General features: G+C 38.7%; 1 long non-coding RNA gene across 1 annotated transcript; it reads left to right on the forward strand.

The window, feature by feature from the left end:
- The first annotated feature begins 14,014 nt into the window (after positions 1 to 14,014).
- On the forward strand, positions 14,015 to 17,841 carry LOC141728285 (uncharacterized). The gene is made up of 2 exons (XR_012579203.1): positions 14,015 to 14,292; positions 14,398 to 17,841. It is a non-coding gene; the product is annotated as an uncharacterized LOC141728285 (long non-coding RNA).
- Positions 17,842 to 18,111: the final 270 nt, after the last annotated feature.

The raw sequence follows: 18,111 nt of genomic DNA on the forward strand, positions 1-18,111 counted from the left end.
AAGGCACAATAAGCCAACACCTAATCCACTTATACTTTTGTATGCTTTTCTTTCCTTCGAGGTGAATAATGGGATGAGTAAATATTTTAGGTGCAGATCTTACCTGCTTCCAAATATTCCAAAATATATTTTACCCTTTGGAATTGTTTTTAATATCAACCCTTTAATGAAGTACATTGCTATGTATTGCTAAAGGAGAAGCAGCTGCCTGAGCATTTGACACATATGTGAAAATATCTTCCATAACATTGATTACCATCCTACCCAATTTTGGGCACCAAAATATAAAAAAGTTATAAGACTATTAGAGAGCATCCAAAGGACAGACATGAAGTTGGTGAAGGGCCTGAAGGGGAAGCTGTAAGAGAAGTGGCTGAGGTCACTTGGTCTGTTCATCCTGGAAAAGAGAACACTGAGGGAGACCTCACTGCAGTTACAGCTTCCCCTTGCTCATGAGGGGAAGTAGATGGGCAGACTCTCTGCTCTGTGGTAATCAGTGACAGAATCTAAGGCAATGACCTGAACTAGTATCAGGGAAGGTTTGATGTTAGGAAAGGGTTCTTCCACTAGAGGATGGCCAGGCACTGGATCAGGCTCCCCAGGGAATGGTCACACCCCTAAGGCTGCCAGAGCTCGAGAAATGTTTGTCAATGCTCTCAGGCACAGGGTGGGATTGTTGGGGTCTCCTGAGCAGGGCCAGGAAACGGACTTTGATGATCCTTACGGGTCCCTTCCAACTCAGCTTATTCCATGGTTCTGTGACCTAGTGAGGCTGTTCCTCTGGCTGCCCATGGTGGTGGCTGAAGCTTTTGTCGAGTTGGCAAAAGCAGCATCCTGAACAGTCTGTTCAAGGAGTACTTGCCCAATGAGGTCAATCTGTCACACGGGCTTGTCCCTTCAGATGTGGCTCAGGGCCCTTCTGCAGTCCCTGCTCATTGTAGGGATTCCAAGGACCACAACACCTGGGTGTGGTTACAGCAGCCCTGAGGCTGCTGACAGCCCAGGTGAGCTGGGATCTGAGCCCAAACTGCCTTTGTCTGGCACATCTCTGCCTGTGCCTATGGGAGACTGTACCACAGAGAGCAAATACTTCTGATTCAAAGGGTAAATAAGTAATATCCATCTCACGTAGCTTGTAGTTGCCAAAATTTGTTCATGTTGAGCAGATTTCCTGCTAGGTTAAAGAATATAATTCATGTAGCAGTACATACATATATTTATTTTTCTTTTCAAATTATTTTACTGCTGCACCTGCAAGTATTTTTAGATTTCTGCTGGATGCAGCTGCAATTTTTTGTTCCCATCACATATGCCCTCTTAAAGGAAAAGCTTTTGTGTGTGTGCTTTTCTCACTTTCTTCTTTCCTTTCCTTTTGCCTTCTGCAAAAAACCCAGAATTATAAACAAGCATACACTGTTGGCATTTTGCATATGGAAGATGCTGTTCATATTTTTTCATAGAATCATGGAATGGCTTGGATTGGAAGGGACCTTAAAGATCATCTCATTCCCCCACCCTGCCATGGGGAGGTGCCTGCCACTAGACCAGGTTGGTCCAAACCCTCTACAACTTGTCCTTGAACACTTTCCTAGCTGTCCCTTTTATGAGCTGTTAGCCTTGGACAGACTGCAAGGAGAACAGAGAAGCCTTTCACAGAATGTGACTAATGTACTAATAGTCAAGAGAAACTGAAGTGAGGGAAGAAAAGTGAAAAAAACCCTACATTTTCTCTTTTGGATGCATTTTTTGTTTAATTTCCTAATGTTGAATAAATGTTACATTTTAAAGCTGTGGGACACACAGAAAAGCCCCAGCTTGTTTTAAAGTCTGTGCTGACAGAAAAGGAAAAATTGTGGAGAGATAATGGTCTCTAAGATCCATAGGACCTAGGCAACTGCTAAGCTATATTTCAATCAAGTCTCATTCTGGTTTAAAGAAGAAAAAGAAAAAAAGCAAAAAAGCTGGAACATTCATACAGAGAACAATTTATAGTTAGAAGATCACCACAGTGAGAAGACGCAGGAAAACAGCTGAAAAATTATAGAATCACAGAGAGCATGAGAAGAGATCTTAGAGATCATCTAGTTCCAAACTCCCTGCCATGGACAGAAACACAAAATAACCTACTTTTGTCTTTGATTTACCACGGGAATGTTTTTGTTTGTTTAAATGCAGTGCAATAAGGTGGAGAAAGGGTCAAAGAAGAGCAGCAAGAGGAAGTATTGAAAAATCTGCGTCACCATGGTTCTGTTTATACTGTGCAGATGGTTTATGTTGCTGTATTTTTTCTCCCCTTGGATGCTATTATTTTTCTTTCCTTATAGTCTGAAGGGAAATTAAAAAAAATCCTAGGGTCAGCTTATTGATTTCGGGCTGCCAAATTCTCCTGATGTGCCGTTCTAACAGCTAATTGAAAGGTTTCTGTTGTGTAATCAAAAGTATGCTTCTGGGAGCTGAAACACCCTGTTTTGTTTCTCAACTTTTTGATCTGAAATAACTAGGTGAGCTGCTCCAGGATGCTGACTATGGAGATGTATGTCCCCAATTTCCTCCTTTCACTGGCCCCACCTGTGCTAGCCTTTCCAGCTCCTTTTAACGAACTGTCGTTAAAAGAAAAGTAATTGGCTTTGGATGCTTCTTTTCCTCAAAACCTCATTAGATCTTGAAAACATGTTTTCTTCTCAAAATTCCACTTTCCATCTTCAATGAAGAAATAGACATTGTTGTTTAACTCTGTAGGGAAAAAAATAAATTAGGCCTCTGTATCTTATTCATGTTTCTGACTGTCTCTCTAGCCTGTGTGAGAAACATTGTGATTGAAAGGCTACATCAAACTAAAAAGGTTTTTCTTTTCCAAAACTCTTTCTTCTGTCTTCAAGTACCTCAGCTTCATCATAACTTTATTTAAGTTAATTCATCCAATACACATCTAAGAAGAATGAGACTTCTAATGCTCTTGAAAGATTTTACCAAATTTAGAGTATATTTATATATTTTTTGCCTACATACTTATGGTAAAAAGTAGGGTATTGTTTTTAAAATGTGATGGTCCAGCAGTGAGCACCTGCTCCATTAGTCTGTTTCTGGAAATATGAAGTCAGGCAAAACAAGTATCTACTCCTATGACATTTTTGTTTTTGTCAGTATTAGACCTTGTCACAGGTATTGCTCCTTCTTTCCCACAATTGATGGTTTCATGTCAGCGTGATCCTTTTATAAATTGCTATTATTTACATTGTTGCAGTGTTTAGTTTTGCTAGTCTGAGATTTGAGTCTTTGTAACAGAGTTTTTCCTAGATGTGAGTTTTCCTTGTAGAATCTAATGGGATTAACGATTTCAGAATGGCAAATATTTTAAATCTCTGTTAGATTTTATACTGTGTCCACCCCTTTCCAGATGTTTCGTTGTGATTATAGGATGTGGGAACCTTGGCTTGAAGGTGTCCAGGGCAAGACTGCAATGCCAGTGGTCTGGAAATTTTCATCCTAACACAACACAAAAATGCCTACTTACACTGACTGTTAGGTGCCTTCTTCAGGACTTCTGCAAGGTCAACACTGTAAGTGTTCTCTTGCAAATTCAGAAAATTCTGTGTCATAGAATAAATGAAGGCATAAGGGTTTTACCTGGCAAGCCCCACACCTTTTGTACTCTGTAATGAAACTGGTTTTAATATGAGATTTTAAAAAATAATAATTCAAGTTATCTTTTTTTTTTTTTAATTTAATTACTTTGATTTCCTATTTCCAACTTTCTGGAAGAGTGATAGTAGGTGAAAATGACACTTTACAACACTAAAATAAGATTCCCAAGCCCTTGTGATTTCAGATGCCAAGATTAAGAAACAAGCATCCTAACATGCATGATAACATAGTCAATGATAGAAGTACTGCAGCTAAAATGTTCAGCTGAGAGCATTCAATCTCAGAAAAAGATTGAGTTTTCTCAATCTTTTCTCCCCAGAAAACACCATTTTTAAATGAAACTGGAAGAAGTACATTTAAATGTAATGTTGAGATTCCTGTTTAAAACGAATTATGATCTCTTTATAAAGACATTCTGCAAAAATCACTAAACTCTTTTAGTGTTAGTCCTCCAAATACTAGAGTTGTCAGAATTTCCTACAAAAAGGTGGAAAATTCTAGTATTTTCCTTTTTTCCTTAAAAACATACAAGAGATAAAAACGTATTTTCTAGCAGTGCCAAATACATTACTGCAGTGTTAGGCGCAGGCTCAGAAACTACCAGAAAAGCCCATAAATGATTCAGCCATAACATTAGTTAATGTGTCATCCAAAAGTCCTTCCTTATACTCTTGATTTGAAAGGTCAAGTTTTGCTAAAAAGAACATTCTTGATGGTTCCAGGAGCCTCAATCTATCATAAACAACTGAGCTGCATGAGACAAAATACACAGCAGGCAGAAAACCCAGCTGGTCCTCAGCTGTGGAAAGGCAGCAAGGTCTGCTGGAGTCAGAGCAAGGGCAAACACTTTCTCTTTTCATTCATTTCCCCCTCTATTAGAAAATGCTCTGCTCAGGACCTAATGGGTGACATCAAGTGTGTCACAGAACACAGCTGTCCTTGGCTGAATGACAATAAGAGTCTTGACCTCAGTGAGGTGTTTTGAAGATAGATTTGTGTTCCAGTGAATTGGCTGTCTGAAATTATTTGACTATACAAATGCTAAAGGTGCTGATCTGAAGGAGTGTTTCCCCCTTTAATGTAATTTCTGGTGTGTAGGAACCCAGAATATCCCTCTGGCTGTCCAGGATGGCCAGGACCCCTTCCAGGGGGCTCAGAAGCCCTGGCACAGAGCCCAAAGCACCTGTGGGTTTGATTATGACCCATGGAGCAAATTACCAACCTTGTATGAAGATCAGCAAGTCACAACAGTTTATGTAGAATAGTAGTGAAGTTATCACAGGGCGGAAAAGTAGATTTTGGGGTTTTTGGTATGGGGGTTCAGGAGGCAAGATGGAGGGAACTGGGCGTGTCCAGCCTTTCTCCTTCTTCTTCTTGGCTCCATCTTCTGCTGTGATGCTGGCACCTACAGATTGGTTTAGAGTAGAAGTTCACTGTCTAACATAGGTGATAGGTGTTGGAAAGTAATTGTAAACATTGTATACGTACTTTTTAGTATAAAGACATAACACCGCCCTGGGGGCAGGCAGAGTGCCTGGAATTGTTCTTCTGGATGGACCTTGGCAGGAGAAAATTTTTTATAGATAAGATGCAATAAACAACCTTGAGACCGAGAACTGAAGAGCTCTGACTCCTGCAAGCGCTCGGGCTGGGAAAAGAGACTTATTAACATTCTCGGGGTCAGAGAGATCAAAAGATCCTGAGACTGGTGTGTAGAACAGACTGCCTTCTTCAGCTGGAGATTCCATTGGGGAATTTACCATGAGAAGGGAAGAACTCAAACTCCGCAGGTGGGATCCCACTGTGAATCCCAGTGTGTCCAATCAAGGTTTTCTGGACTTTCTGTGCTCATGTTCCACCAGACAGAGCAAGGTAAGGACACAACACTGATGTACAAGTGGAAGAGAGGCTCCACTACCCTGCTTGCCATTTTAAAGTAAAAATTATTTCTGCCTCCTTGGGTGGAAAGATTTAAGTGGGCTTGATTTCTGAAGCCAATAAATTAAAGTAACATAAAGGTTCCCTTGCTCAAACACATTTCACAGCAGTATGATCAAAAGACTAGAGCAAATAGCAACTTTACAATGTCAACTGCATTTTTCTAGTTAAAAAGGTGACTAAATTATATAAATGCTACTTTTAAAATGTGTTTCTTAAAAAACAACAAACATTTAATTAAAAAACCCAAACATGGACAAACCAAATACTGAAAAGCTAGTGAATTCTTTTATACTAGAGGCCATTTACTTCAAGAAGTCATGCTCCTAACTGCATCTCCCAAGGAGAGCAGTGACTAAGGAGCTCCTGTAGTTTAACTGCTTTCACTTTTCATGATAGGAGATGGGAACCAGTACTGGAAGAATATTCTGAATATAATGCACCATTTTTGGAGAGAAACAGGAGTCTGAGGAAAGTATAGTGTCAACATTTCCTACAGAAATCTTCTTTTTTCTTATTTTTATTTTATTTATTTATTTTTTAATATTTCCTCTGTAAAAATGAGGCTTTATTTACCCCTTATAGTATACATTAAAAATGTGTTTTTCTCAGAATTATTCTAAATAATAGAATGGATTTGGCAGTCATGGAGATCTGGAAACTTGCTCTATTTACTGCTCTATATAACCATTATGTGACAGTATCACCAAACTTGCTTAGAAGACCTGCCTGATTTTAAGAACAAATGCTTTGATTCAACGTATTTACCAAATCTTGGTGGCCTGAATGCTCTGTGTTTACACCATAATGAATTGATTTTTCAAATACTCTGTAAGTGAATCAAATTAATGCAAATCTGTGATAGGATATTCCCCACCAAAAAACCTCCAAAAACCCTGAATCAATGCTTAATCTCTTTAATTCTTAGGCTTCTTGCTCTTGCAATGCTTGTTAGGCTATTAATACCAGTCCATGCAATACTTTGTAAAAGCACAAGCTCCCTTGCACAGATGCACAATTTCATCCTGGAATGTGGGGAATAATGCTCACCTCAGAATTTTTTGGCAAATGCATCAGTCTGTGTCCTGATGCATGACTGGATCTGTGCCAAAGATTTGAGTGTCAACAGCACCCCCTCGTGTTGAAAACTCACCTGTTTAAACATTCCTGACTGCCTTACTGACATACATTTAAAACACTATATTTTCTGTGCAATAAAGGATTAAAAATACTTCATAGAAGAGCCCATTTCTGTGTATTATTAGTAAAAATATGTGAGCATTGCTAATGAAAATGTTAATGTTAATGTTAAAGACTAATGGTATTTATGTCAAGAAATGTTACCACATACTTTTCAAGCAGTGTATTCCATTATCAGCACTTCCTGCTCCTTGACACCCAGTCTGCTTTGCTCCAGATGGTTTGGATGCTGATATATGTGCATGGTTTGTTACATGCCAGTCTAGGTTACGGGTGCTCTTGTAAAAAGTTGGAAAAAGATCCCCAATATTGGGTTTACTTCATATATGACAGTATGTGCCTTTATTGAAAATAGTACAAATTAATTTTGTCAATGGCCAAGACATAGTGATATGTGCCAAAAATTTTCCTTATGACACGTGATCTGCCAGAATTTTCTGCTCAATAAATGCAGGAAATTAAAAACCTGTTCTTTTTTTTTTTTTTTTTCTAGATAGAAAGTCTGTATTTTAAATTAAAAAAAAAATTATTACTGAGTGACTTTAGGGAAACAAATATTGCAATCTAGTTAAACTGATTTTTTGGCTGTGTTTTTCTCCACTTACCCATGCTGTTAGGTAAAACTCTTCAAGACAAACATGTATGGAAGAAGGTGATTCGTACTTCCCAATGTTAGATTATTACCACTAATTGTCGCAGACATCTTTTCATGAAAAATCCATTCCTTAGGATTTTTTCCTCCTGAGAAGCTGAGAAGCCTCAAATGTAAACAATGGTTATCTGCTGCTGTGGAATGCAACAGGTGGATCTGTGATTGGTCTCATAGAGTTGTTTCTAATTAATGACTAATCACAGTCAGCTAGCTTGGACTCTCTGTCCGAGACAGAGACTTTTGTTATCATTCCTCTCTATTCTTAGCTAGCCTTCTGATGAAACCTTTTCTTCTATTCTTTTAGTGTAGTTTTAATGTAATATATATTATAAAATAATAAATCAAGCCTTCTGAAATATGGAGTCAGATCTACATCGCTTCCCTCATCCTAAGACCCCTGTGAACAGGATCACAACTAATTTAACAGCTATGAGCTCTGTGGAGTCTCTCTTGATATTCTGCTGCCCACAGCATCTTTTAGCCAGTTTGAGACGTGCCAGGCTAGATGAGCAAACTACTTGAGAGGTGAGAAACTGATTCACTGTTGGCCTTAAGGCAGCTCTTATGGGGTCCCCTACTGTACCGTGAGACTGGCTGCGAGTGGAGATGCTGAGAGATCTGTCCTGGGGCCTCTCCCATTACATGGCTTTACCAATGCCTTTGCCCTTGTCAAGTTTGTGCATCACAGCAACTTCTAGGATGCTATCCAAATTCTCATAAAGCAGAGTGACCATTTAAAATGAGCCCTGCACACTGCAGGAATGAGCCAGTAGGAATTTCAACAAGAGCAAACACAAAGTACTATACCAGAGATGAAGCAGATTGCCCAGTGAAGTTTTGCATGCTCCATCCTTCAAAGTTTCATGAAGGAAGCCGTAAACAACGTGGTCCTTGAGATGAACTGCTTTGGACAGGGGCTTGGGCTGATTCTGTAATTCTCCCTGCTTGTCTGAGACTCTCAATATTCTCTGATGTTTGTGCAAGGCAGCCAGAAATGCAACTTCAGTGGTCAAAGCATACAGTAAGAATTTGCAGAGAAATTTATTCTTGTGCAAAAGGAGGCAGTTCCAACCTAGTATTTAGAAAGAGAGTCCACACCTTCTCCTCACCTTTCTTTCGCTCCCTCTTGATACCTGTGCCCTTGAGTAGCACAGGTATCAAAAGCCTTGAATTATTTTTCATCCCAGTTGTGATATCCTGTCTGAAATTCTTTCATCCATGAATGTGGGGGGCTAAACAGGGAAACTGGCATGATATGGCATGGTCTCCTATGAAGATAAGAGTGTCATGTTAGTCTTTGACTAACAAACTTTAACTAACTAAGACTTTGGTCTTTCAGGCCAAAGAATTGTATGTTACATCCAGATTATCTTCCAGAGAATTTCACTCTGATTCTATAGAAAACTGACAGAATTTGACAGAGTTAAAAGAAGAAGCAAACAATCAAAATTAGAATAATCCCTACCAGAGCATATTTTTCTGCAACCAGGAGCAACTGGTGAGGGTAGGAAGAAAAGGAAGAAATTATTAATAAAAGGATAAGGAAGAGTAGATAAAAAAATTATATACAGTGCTAACTAACATAGCATCAGTGAGGGTGAACTATATGACAGATGACAGATCAGACAACCTATCCAAGTAGCAAAACAGAAGTATTATAAGTACTTGACTGTCCTGTTTTCAAACACTACTAACAGGTTTATGGAGCCTGGAATCTGATCAACACCACTGAAACTCAGGCAATCAAAGCACATAAAAGCAGATTTGTTGAAATCTATGGGAGATAAGCACCTGCATGTTTATCCATCAAAAATTCCCATTAAGCACTCATCTGCATCACTGATCACTTTATTAACTTTGAAAAAGTTAATCACTTTTCTAAAAGAGTTCTGGCTTAAAAATAGTTTACAGTTTTTGAAAGGATTATCCATAAGTGGTTTTTTTTTGCCAACTGGTCCATAACCACCCTGCTTGGCTCTGATGGCCAGAACGATCAGGTTATGTTAAGATTAGTGGTAGTTATATTGCTAGAAACTTCATTTGTATGAAATGTCATTCTGAATGCCTATCTTTTGTGAAAAATATTGCCTTGTATTAGTTGTTGTCATACCTAAACAGATGTATGTTAGTTTAAGGATACATTTTGTCATGTAGTTATGTAATGTCTCTCCACAACTGTGACAAATCTGTCTCACTTGAAGACAGGTTCAGATTTCTTAGTTCTCGTTTGGGTGACTTTAATCACAACACTGTGCTTTTTTTTCTCCTCTTCTGGGACATTTGTATTACCTAACTGTGCAGTTAGATTGCAAGTCTTCATCTGGAACATGTTTCTTTTTCTCCCCTAGAATTCAGCTAGAATTCCAGTTCTAAATTTAAATAGAACTCCATTTTCTTTGTCTAATAACCACTGAGTAATTAGGCTTCTACATAGAAAAAGAGCTATCTAAAGAAATGTGGTCCCAAAATGACATTTTTAGCACTGTAGATATACCTCCTCTGCCAGGTTACCTGCAGAGTGCAGAACAAAAATCTTAAAGATATAGATGTATTTATATATATATCCAGTCCCTGTAATTTGTAATACTCACTTCTGTTATTTGTGTATCTTATCTCTTTCATATTACTGAAAAATATTCTTACTTCCTAAAAGAGACATTTGCTTCTAATGGAGTGGCCCATTTAAAGAGTCACATAATAATATCTTCACAGAAAATGCAGCTGTATAGCTCAATGGGTATTTGTCTAGTTCCAGCTCCTCCCCACCTCCACAACTATTTTACTGTAAATGGTACCTGGATGGAAGCAGGTCTGATTGTTACTAATTGTTTCCATTGTCTTATTCAGATTAGTTTCTTATTTCTGTTATTGGCCAAATTTGTGGGCTGATATTTGGACTGAACTTTGTCCAAAGTTCTAATATGCTGCTGTAGAGTGCTGTATATCTTAATGTGCTTTTCAGGCTATGGACCTAATAATTTGCAGTAATGCCAGTGAGGATTCCACCACTGGAAGTGTCTCTGCACTGCAGTGGATTATGGAGATTGCTATTCAGCTTGGTTATTGCAGACCTATGGCTCAAAAAGGTCTCTGGATATTTGATGGCATTTGGGTGTCCCCAGCCTGGATCCTAGAGCTCAGTACCCCACAGTTCTGAGTGAAACATTGCAGTGGCTGCTCCTGTCTCTAATTGTTCTCCCTGGCTGGTGCTGCACAGATCTGCAGTGCCTCATTTCCCATATCATGTCAGCATCCAGCAGGACTCTGGTGTGTTTGGCCTCCTTTGGTGTTTCCCTCAGCCTGCATCCAGCTCCTGTTCTGCTCTCATGAGTAGACAAGTCTGTGAGAATCCATAAAATCAGAGGGTTTTGGGAAAGCTGCAAAAGGCAGGCCTCAGAGACAGCAGAACTGTGATTAGAGCTGAGCAGTAGTCATGAGATAGGTCAGCAGAAAAATTATGTAGAAAGAAGAAAAGTAAGGACAAATAGAACAATGGTCTGTGTATTAACGCTTGTCTAGAATAACTCCCTAAGCTGCAGAAAAGTTTATCTAGCAAGATATTAAAAAGTTCTAAGCTTAATAATGGAGCTCTGTGCATTGTGTTTTAAGGCATACAAGCAGATATTGTATTTGAAATAAGCAAGCATTGCTTTAACCGAAGGTACATATGCTTATAGTGGTTGGATGGAATTACTGTCAATGTGCTTTTGCTTTGTGTGATTGGGCAAAAAACTTATAAAGTAAGTTGTAGCATTAAGTTCTTAGTCTGCTGCCTGGGATGTGAGCTGGTGGCATCTTCCCATTGTCATAACCATACTGAAAAAGAAAACAGCTCAAGGCATGTTCCTAGCAGTCCCATCCTGTTTGTGATTTGTACACAGCCCCTGACTGGTGATAAAGATGACCGACTTTGGTGTTTCAAAACATGTCCAGCTGGAACATACAGGTAATTATTAATGTTGGACTGAGTTCAATCTGAACAAACACAGCAAAAGCAGCGATGAACAGCTCTTTTAAAGTACTTGACCTAGCTTTGACCGTTCCATATGAGAAAGCTGGGAAAGCACTCACATGGGCAGCTCAGCTGCCAGATCAGAGAGAATGGCTCTTCCTGGGAGAGAAGAAGGGATGATCATGTGGAGGAGGCAGTTTCATCCATATGCAAATGCAGGCAAGGAAGGTTCATGTCCAGATGGTCAAATGGTAGCTTTTACCAGGCAACTGGCAGTAATCTTAAAGCACATTGTTTTATGAGACATAGGAGCAGAGGAGTATGGCTTCCTATTTTTCTGTGGTTTTTGTCCTACTTTGCTCTCTGGCTGATAATATTCCCATTTTCTTGTTACAAGGCACAGTCACTCTGTGGCATTGGGATGTTGCCTGGCCAACCAGCCTTTGGCTGATTTTCTATCTAAATGTGTGAATTTGTGGGAGACTGCTGTCTTCCTTTGGGAGTTCACTCTCTGCTACTTAGTCTTTGGAGAGACTTGAGGTCCTTGAGCCCCTGTCCCTTGTGTCAAATTGAAAATTGATCAGGGGCTTCAAAGGCCTCTGGGATGTATGGGTCTGAGGACCTAAAAGTTAAGTGATTTATGTGCTAATTTCCTTTGCAAGTTGGGAGAGCAAGCATTTTCAAATTTCTTTTTCATTAAGCTATCTCTCAAGCAAAAGATTAGATACAGTACCAAGAGAATTGTACGATATATAGCATAATTTTTCAGAATATGTGAACAAATCAAGGCAAATATCACACAAACTGATAGTGATGGCCACTTGGGCTAAGGCAGTTTAAGACCAGATGTCATAAAAATCCTCATGAAACCATTAGCTATAAACAACTCTTTATTTTTAACCATCCTGCTGCTTGTTTCCATGTCATTTTTCATGAAAATCCAAATGCTTTTCCTTTCAAATATTGACAAGGGTTTACAAAAAGGTTTTAAAAAGGATTTTAAAAAAGGTTATCAGTGCATGAGTTCTTTGTAGCCAGTAATTCCCAAGGCAGCTGTGAATTTGGAAAAGCAAACAGCACTTGGCAAATGTATCTTGGAGATAAAACCCCAGACAAAAGCTCCTTTCCTGCAGATATGTGTTTGGTGGGTGTGAACCATAGAAAACCTCAATCATGGCTAAATTATTTTCCCTTCTCTGGAAAGGAGCAGAAAATGAGACCTGAGCAGCTTTTTATAAAGCCAAAAATTCAGAGTATGTGAGTGAAGCACCAGTAGAGGGCATTAGTAGTCCATGAGGAAAGTACTGCAGCAGTAATAAATTATGAAATGTAATTGTTTTAGAATTAAAGTTGTAAGAGCTGTAAACTGTATGCTTTTCCATCCTTTTTGCATCAAAGCCTTTGCCTGTTTTTAACCCTGAATGTGTAGGTTCACTTAGCTATTTTCATTTAACTGGCAATAAGTAAAGCTTCTGAAATTTTTCATATCCCTCATCTGGAAAGTAGTTTGCGACCCATTCAGTATTCAATGTAGAACTATTTCCTCTTTTTGACAAACCTGGACTAATTAGGCTTTTCAACAGACAAGCGATTACCTGATAAATGACCTTCTGCAAAAGGCAGCAGTAAAATAAATTAAAAGGCAGATTTAGCACAAATGATGGCCAAGCAACAAGGTGCAGGAAGAAAAGAGAAGCTTTGTAAAACCAATCCACTTCAAAAGTTTTAGAAAGAATGAAAATGTTAGTTAATGATGTAATTGTAATCTGACTTTGTGTGTGCATTCTTAAACACAAAATAGGATAGGCTGCTTGTCATACTGGCCATTAATTCCCTTGAAATCATAGTTACAGCAGGAAGGAAGCACGATCACTTTTCACAGGGTACTTATCACCTGTGATCGTTTCTGAAACAAAATATGAGCAGCAAGCAGATGACAGAAGAAAATGCACTTAGCCTCCAGCGCCTTTTTTTTCTCATTGGTCTTGTGGATGGTTTATTGTCCTATCCCATTTTTGGGGTCTTTGATCTGTTTTGTTTTGTGCCCAGGGGCGGTGTCTGTCCCTGCCCCACAGCCCATCCTCCCTGGCTCCGGGGCTGCGGCCATGGAGGGGAGCTGGGGCGGGGCGAGAGGCAGGGCAGGCTCGCTCTCTGGCTCTGCGGCTTCGAGCGCGCATACGGCTGGTACCTCTGACCAGGGATCCTGCTGCTTCCGTGGGATTTGCCTGCTTCTTTTAGTGTTTTATTTTGTATTTTTTAAGTTCTTTTTTTTTTTTGGTGGGTTTATTTTTTGGGGGGGCTTTGTTTTTGCCCTTTCTTTTGTTGTGTTTTGTGGGTTTTTTTGTGTTTTTATTTTTTTGGTTGGCCTTTTTTGTGTGTGTGTAGTTTTTTTCTTTTTTTCTTTTTTTTTTTTTTTAGTTTTTTGTGGGGTTTTTTTTTTTTTTGGGGGGCGCGGGCTTTGTTTTTGTTTTTGCCCCATTTTGTTTTGTTTTGTGGTTTTTTGTGGTTTTTTTTTATGATTGGCCTTTTTTGTGTGTTTTTTTGGTTTGGTTTTTTTAAAGTTTTTTTAAAGTTTTTTTTTTTTTGTTTTTTTTTTTTTTTTCTATTTTTTTCCCGCTGCACTGTGTCTGAGCTTGCCGGCTGCGCTCCTTTCTCTGCTCCGCTGTCGCGCAGCCCAGACCCGGTGCGTGCCCCGCCAGGACCCGGCGCCCCACCCTCCACACACCCTCCGGATCCGAAGGAGCAGCCAGAGCCGGTGAGAAAAGCCTGGAGAGTCTTTTACTGCGTTCGGGAGCCGAGCTGCTACTGCCTGACCCCCCCCGTACCTCCAGCATCGCTCCGAGTTTGTGCTACGCTGCAGCTTTTCACTGCCGGATGCTCCTGCTGTTCCAGTGCTTCTCCTGAGGTTCCTGCTACAGCTCCTTTCGCTATCCAAAGGGGGCACCGATATACTTGTAGGGATATCTGACAAAAGAATTGTAAAGAGCTGTTCCAGCTTGCTTCTTCTGAGGTTCCTGCTACAGCTCCTTTCGCTGTCCGAAGGGTGCGCCGCTACACTTGCAGGGATATAAACCAAAACATTCTAAAGAGAATGTCTTTGAACTCTTGTTGTCATGGAATGTCCAATCTTGGTCTACTCAGATTAAGTAAGTTTCAAAGTGTACCACGTGCAATTTCATGTGTGCATTCTGACACCCTTTCATCATCTATCCCTTCACCAATTTTGCCATGTGCCTCTGAAAGCAAAACAAAACCAAACAAAACAAAACATACCACTTAGTGTTCCTCCAGAATCAATCGTAGTGTTTGAGGGATGAAAACATTTCTTTTTATCTGGCAAAGCAATTAAACCTTCAGGAGACAAAACCTTTTTTTCTCAGTACTGAAAAAAATTACAGTTGTGAGAAAATATTTCAGCCATTGAATCCTGCAAATACCTCAAAAGTTAATTTAGAGCTTTTCAAGATGTAAGGAAAAAAAGAATTGTGGGAATGTTCTGGACCCTGGGCATTTCTTGGGGTGAAACCTGACTATTTTTCTCAGCATGTCAGCAGTCCCTAGAGTACGTTTTAGGCTCATCTACTACTGCTTGATCAGACATGTCACTAAACAGGTATGGTTCAAGAGCTGAATTTTTACTTGGCATCCAGGTCTGCTGATTTGCTGTTCCTGACTCTCTCCAGAGTCCCTGATCTCACAGAACATTTAGTGATATGAGAACCCAGCCTTCACTGAAAATGTCAGGGCCATTTCCACATGTATCCACTACTGTATGTGAAAGAGAAAGAAACCAGAGGCCAGTATGCTCAGTGTTTAATTCCCAGCCCCTACTTCAGCTAAAATAGGAGCCAATTCTCATTGGCTCATTAAATTGTTGCAGAAAGAAAGCTCCTCCTGAGGGTAGTTCAGAACAGAGGCCCTCTATCAGTGTAGTTTTACTTATCCCATTATATTTTCCCAGATTTTTCCACAGTAGAAAGAGTGCATTTTTAAAAAAATAAAAAGGTATGAGAAAAAAAAAAAAAATCCTACCTTCTTATTTTTTTGGATTGCTGAGGTCAATTGCTAAATGAGAGCTTGAAATATTTCGCTCTCTCCCTTTAATATATCCTAATCTGAAGCACAGATTCAGGCCATTGCAGAAGATAAAGAACACTGCACATTTCTTTTAGGTGTACTTCATTTTCTCAAAGCATACACAGAAGGCAGTTGTTTATGTCTCTGATCTGTAGTCTCCAAGACTTCTTTGATCCCTTGGCAGGGCCTATAACGTGTCAGAACAGCAAATGTGTTTTAATACACTTTCTGGCTCAGGGTTGTCCTAGCGATTGACCAAAGAATGTGCAACATTTCAGAGCAACACTGCCATCTAAACCTTTTTACATGTCTTTAGCTGAGAATACAGAGAAGTATCTCATGAAAATTCAAATACATCATACAGAATATTTGGTTTGTAGGGCTTTTTATCAAGGCATTGGTAATCATTAAGATAACAGCACAGATTTTCCTGTGCTAAAAAGCCTTGTCCCCTCTTGGTGTTGGCACAACCAAGTAATTTAGGCCACAGTGATGATTTACAGGGAGTAAGAACGTGCCACATGATGCATTAATGGCCAGCTGGCATCAGTTTAATTCTTTTCTTTCTGCTTACCGTGTGTATTCCCTTTTTATTTAAGAAGTCTGGTAAGAATATATGTTTTCCCCAGATATGTATACCATGGCACAACTGGTTAGCTATTAGGCAGCAATGAATGGCCTCTCTGGGGTTCTCCACACTCAGTACCAGAAAATAAATGGAATTCTGTCTTGCTATGGATCTACTAACCTAAAAATAATTTTAGGAATATCATTATGCATTTAGAAACACTGCTGAAGAGTTACTGCACCTATATTTTTGAGGTTATCAGATGGCCTTTCTTCATTCATCTCAAGACACCTTATGGCCACATGTATCTCTTTGGAGTAGATAATTCATTGTGATATTGAAATGACATTCTTGAGATGAAGCCAAGAGATGGAGTGGAAGGTTGAAAACTCCAACCTTTCAGAATTCATGCAGGAGTGAGTATTTTTTGAGTCTCCTGGCAGCCTGTATTGCTGTATCCTGCTGAGAAAATCCTCTCCCCTAATCATGGCTCAGTATAATCCATGGTATTGTGTAAACAAGAAATAAAGGTGGGCAATTTCCTGCCCAGGTGATTTTTTTCCCATTTGCTTCTTCATAGCTAGGATTTTGTTCTCAAATTTTAATGCAATTTGAGGGTGTTTGGCCCTTCATCAGATTGGATTATTTCCTTGGCTTCTTGATGGGATCCAAGCACATAAAAAAAAGACATTTTGCTTAAAATAAAAGAGCAGAAATAACCCAGTTTCCTCTTACTCTGCCCCCAGATGCAAAGATAAGGATAGGTAAAAAGATGCGTCTGTCATGGTTATATTTAATAGATGACAGTGTTGTTACAGGAACTGAGGTAGGGAAATGCATTTTTAGCTTTATATTGACAGTGCTCCTTTAAAAAATAAAGAGAAAAGTAGAAAATAGCATTTCAAAAAAAGTCAAAATATAGCTCATAAAAGCCCATATTTCAATTTTGCAGATGTGTTGTTCTTTGTGTACAATCTGCATATCTATTACTTTACTCTTTCACTTTTTATCATTACTTTTACTCGTCACTCTTTAGTCAGTGTTTAGTAGGCACAGGCTATAGTGACACATGGCATACAATGTCTTGGTGCAAATATTTACAAATGGTTAGTGTCAGTAATAATTGCAATATTGTTGGTAAGATATACCAACAATATATTCAAAATAATTCAATGTAATTCAAAAGCAAGATTTTAATGAAATTTAACAAAAGTTTGTATTATAGCTCAAACTACTTTGTAACATTTTGTGGTGTCTCATATTTCTTGTTGTATGAGGAAAACTGTATTAGTGTCACATAAATAATTGATTTATGAAATAATAAAGCCATGGAGAAACCTGTAACCATTAAAAAGAAAGTGTTCAACTTTGAAATTAAAGATAATTTTCTTCTGAACCCAACTTAAAACACAGCTTTTGTCTTTTTAGGGATCTGCACTTGGCTTCCTGTAAGATGCAAATGTATTATGGAACATTACCCTTTAGGATACTAGTTTGCAAATAAATGAAATTAATTTTTTTGTCTAGGCATTAATTTTTTGTTGAAAAGTATATTAATTTTATTTTTCTTATGTGAGTGTTGCCATTTTAATGTCATTAATGGCATGAGACTATTATCTTCAATTTTCATCAGAACACTTTATTTGAGGCGTGAGTCATTCTTAAAAGCTATTGGAATCCTGCAGATTTAATTTAAGTAAGACTTATGAGTATTTGAAATAGAAGTTCTGTCTATGCTTCAGGTGAAGACTGTGCAACAGACCTTAGAATTCAATTCAGCAAAACAATTAAAATTACGTTTAGTTTTAAGTTCATGACTTGTTGCCTTTATTTTTTTCTTCTTTTTAATGGTTCTTCCTGCTGTTATAATTCATTCAAGATGCAATTTGCAATCTCTGTCATTTGCAGATAGTTCTCATATGACAATAATCAAAAGAAAGGAAAAAGAAAAAAAGAAAAAAAATAGTAATTCTCCTTGCTTTTTATTTCTGTTCAGTCACACCACAGCTCTGGAAATAAGGAAAAGTAACTCTAGGAAATTTTCTGACCCATCATGCATGATACAGAGAAAGATCTCTG

The sequence above is a fragment of the Zonotrichia albicollis genome, chromosome 2, assembly GCF_047830755.1.
Source record: "Zonotrichia albicollis isolate bZonAlb1 chromosome 2, bZonAlb1.hap1, whole genome shotgun sequence".
In the NCBI taxonomy this organism is placed as follows: Eukaryota; Metazoa; Chordata; class Aves; order Passeriformes; family Passerellidae; genus Zonotrichia; species Zonotrichia albicollis.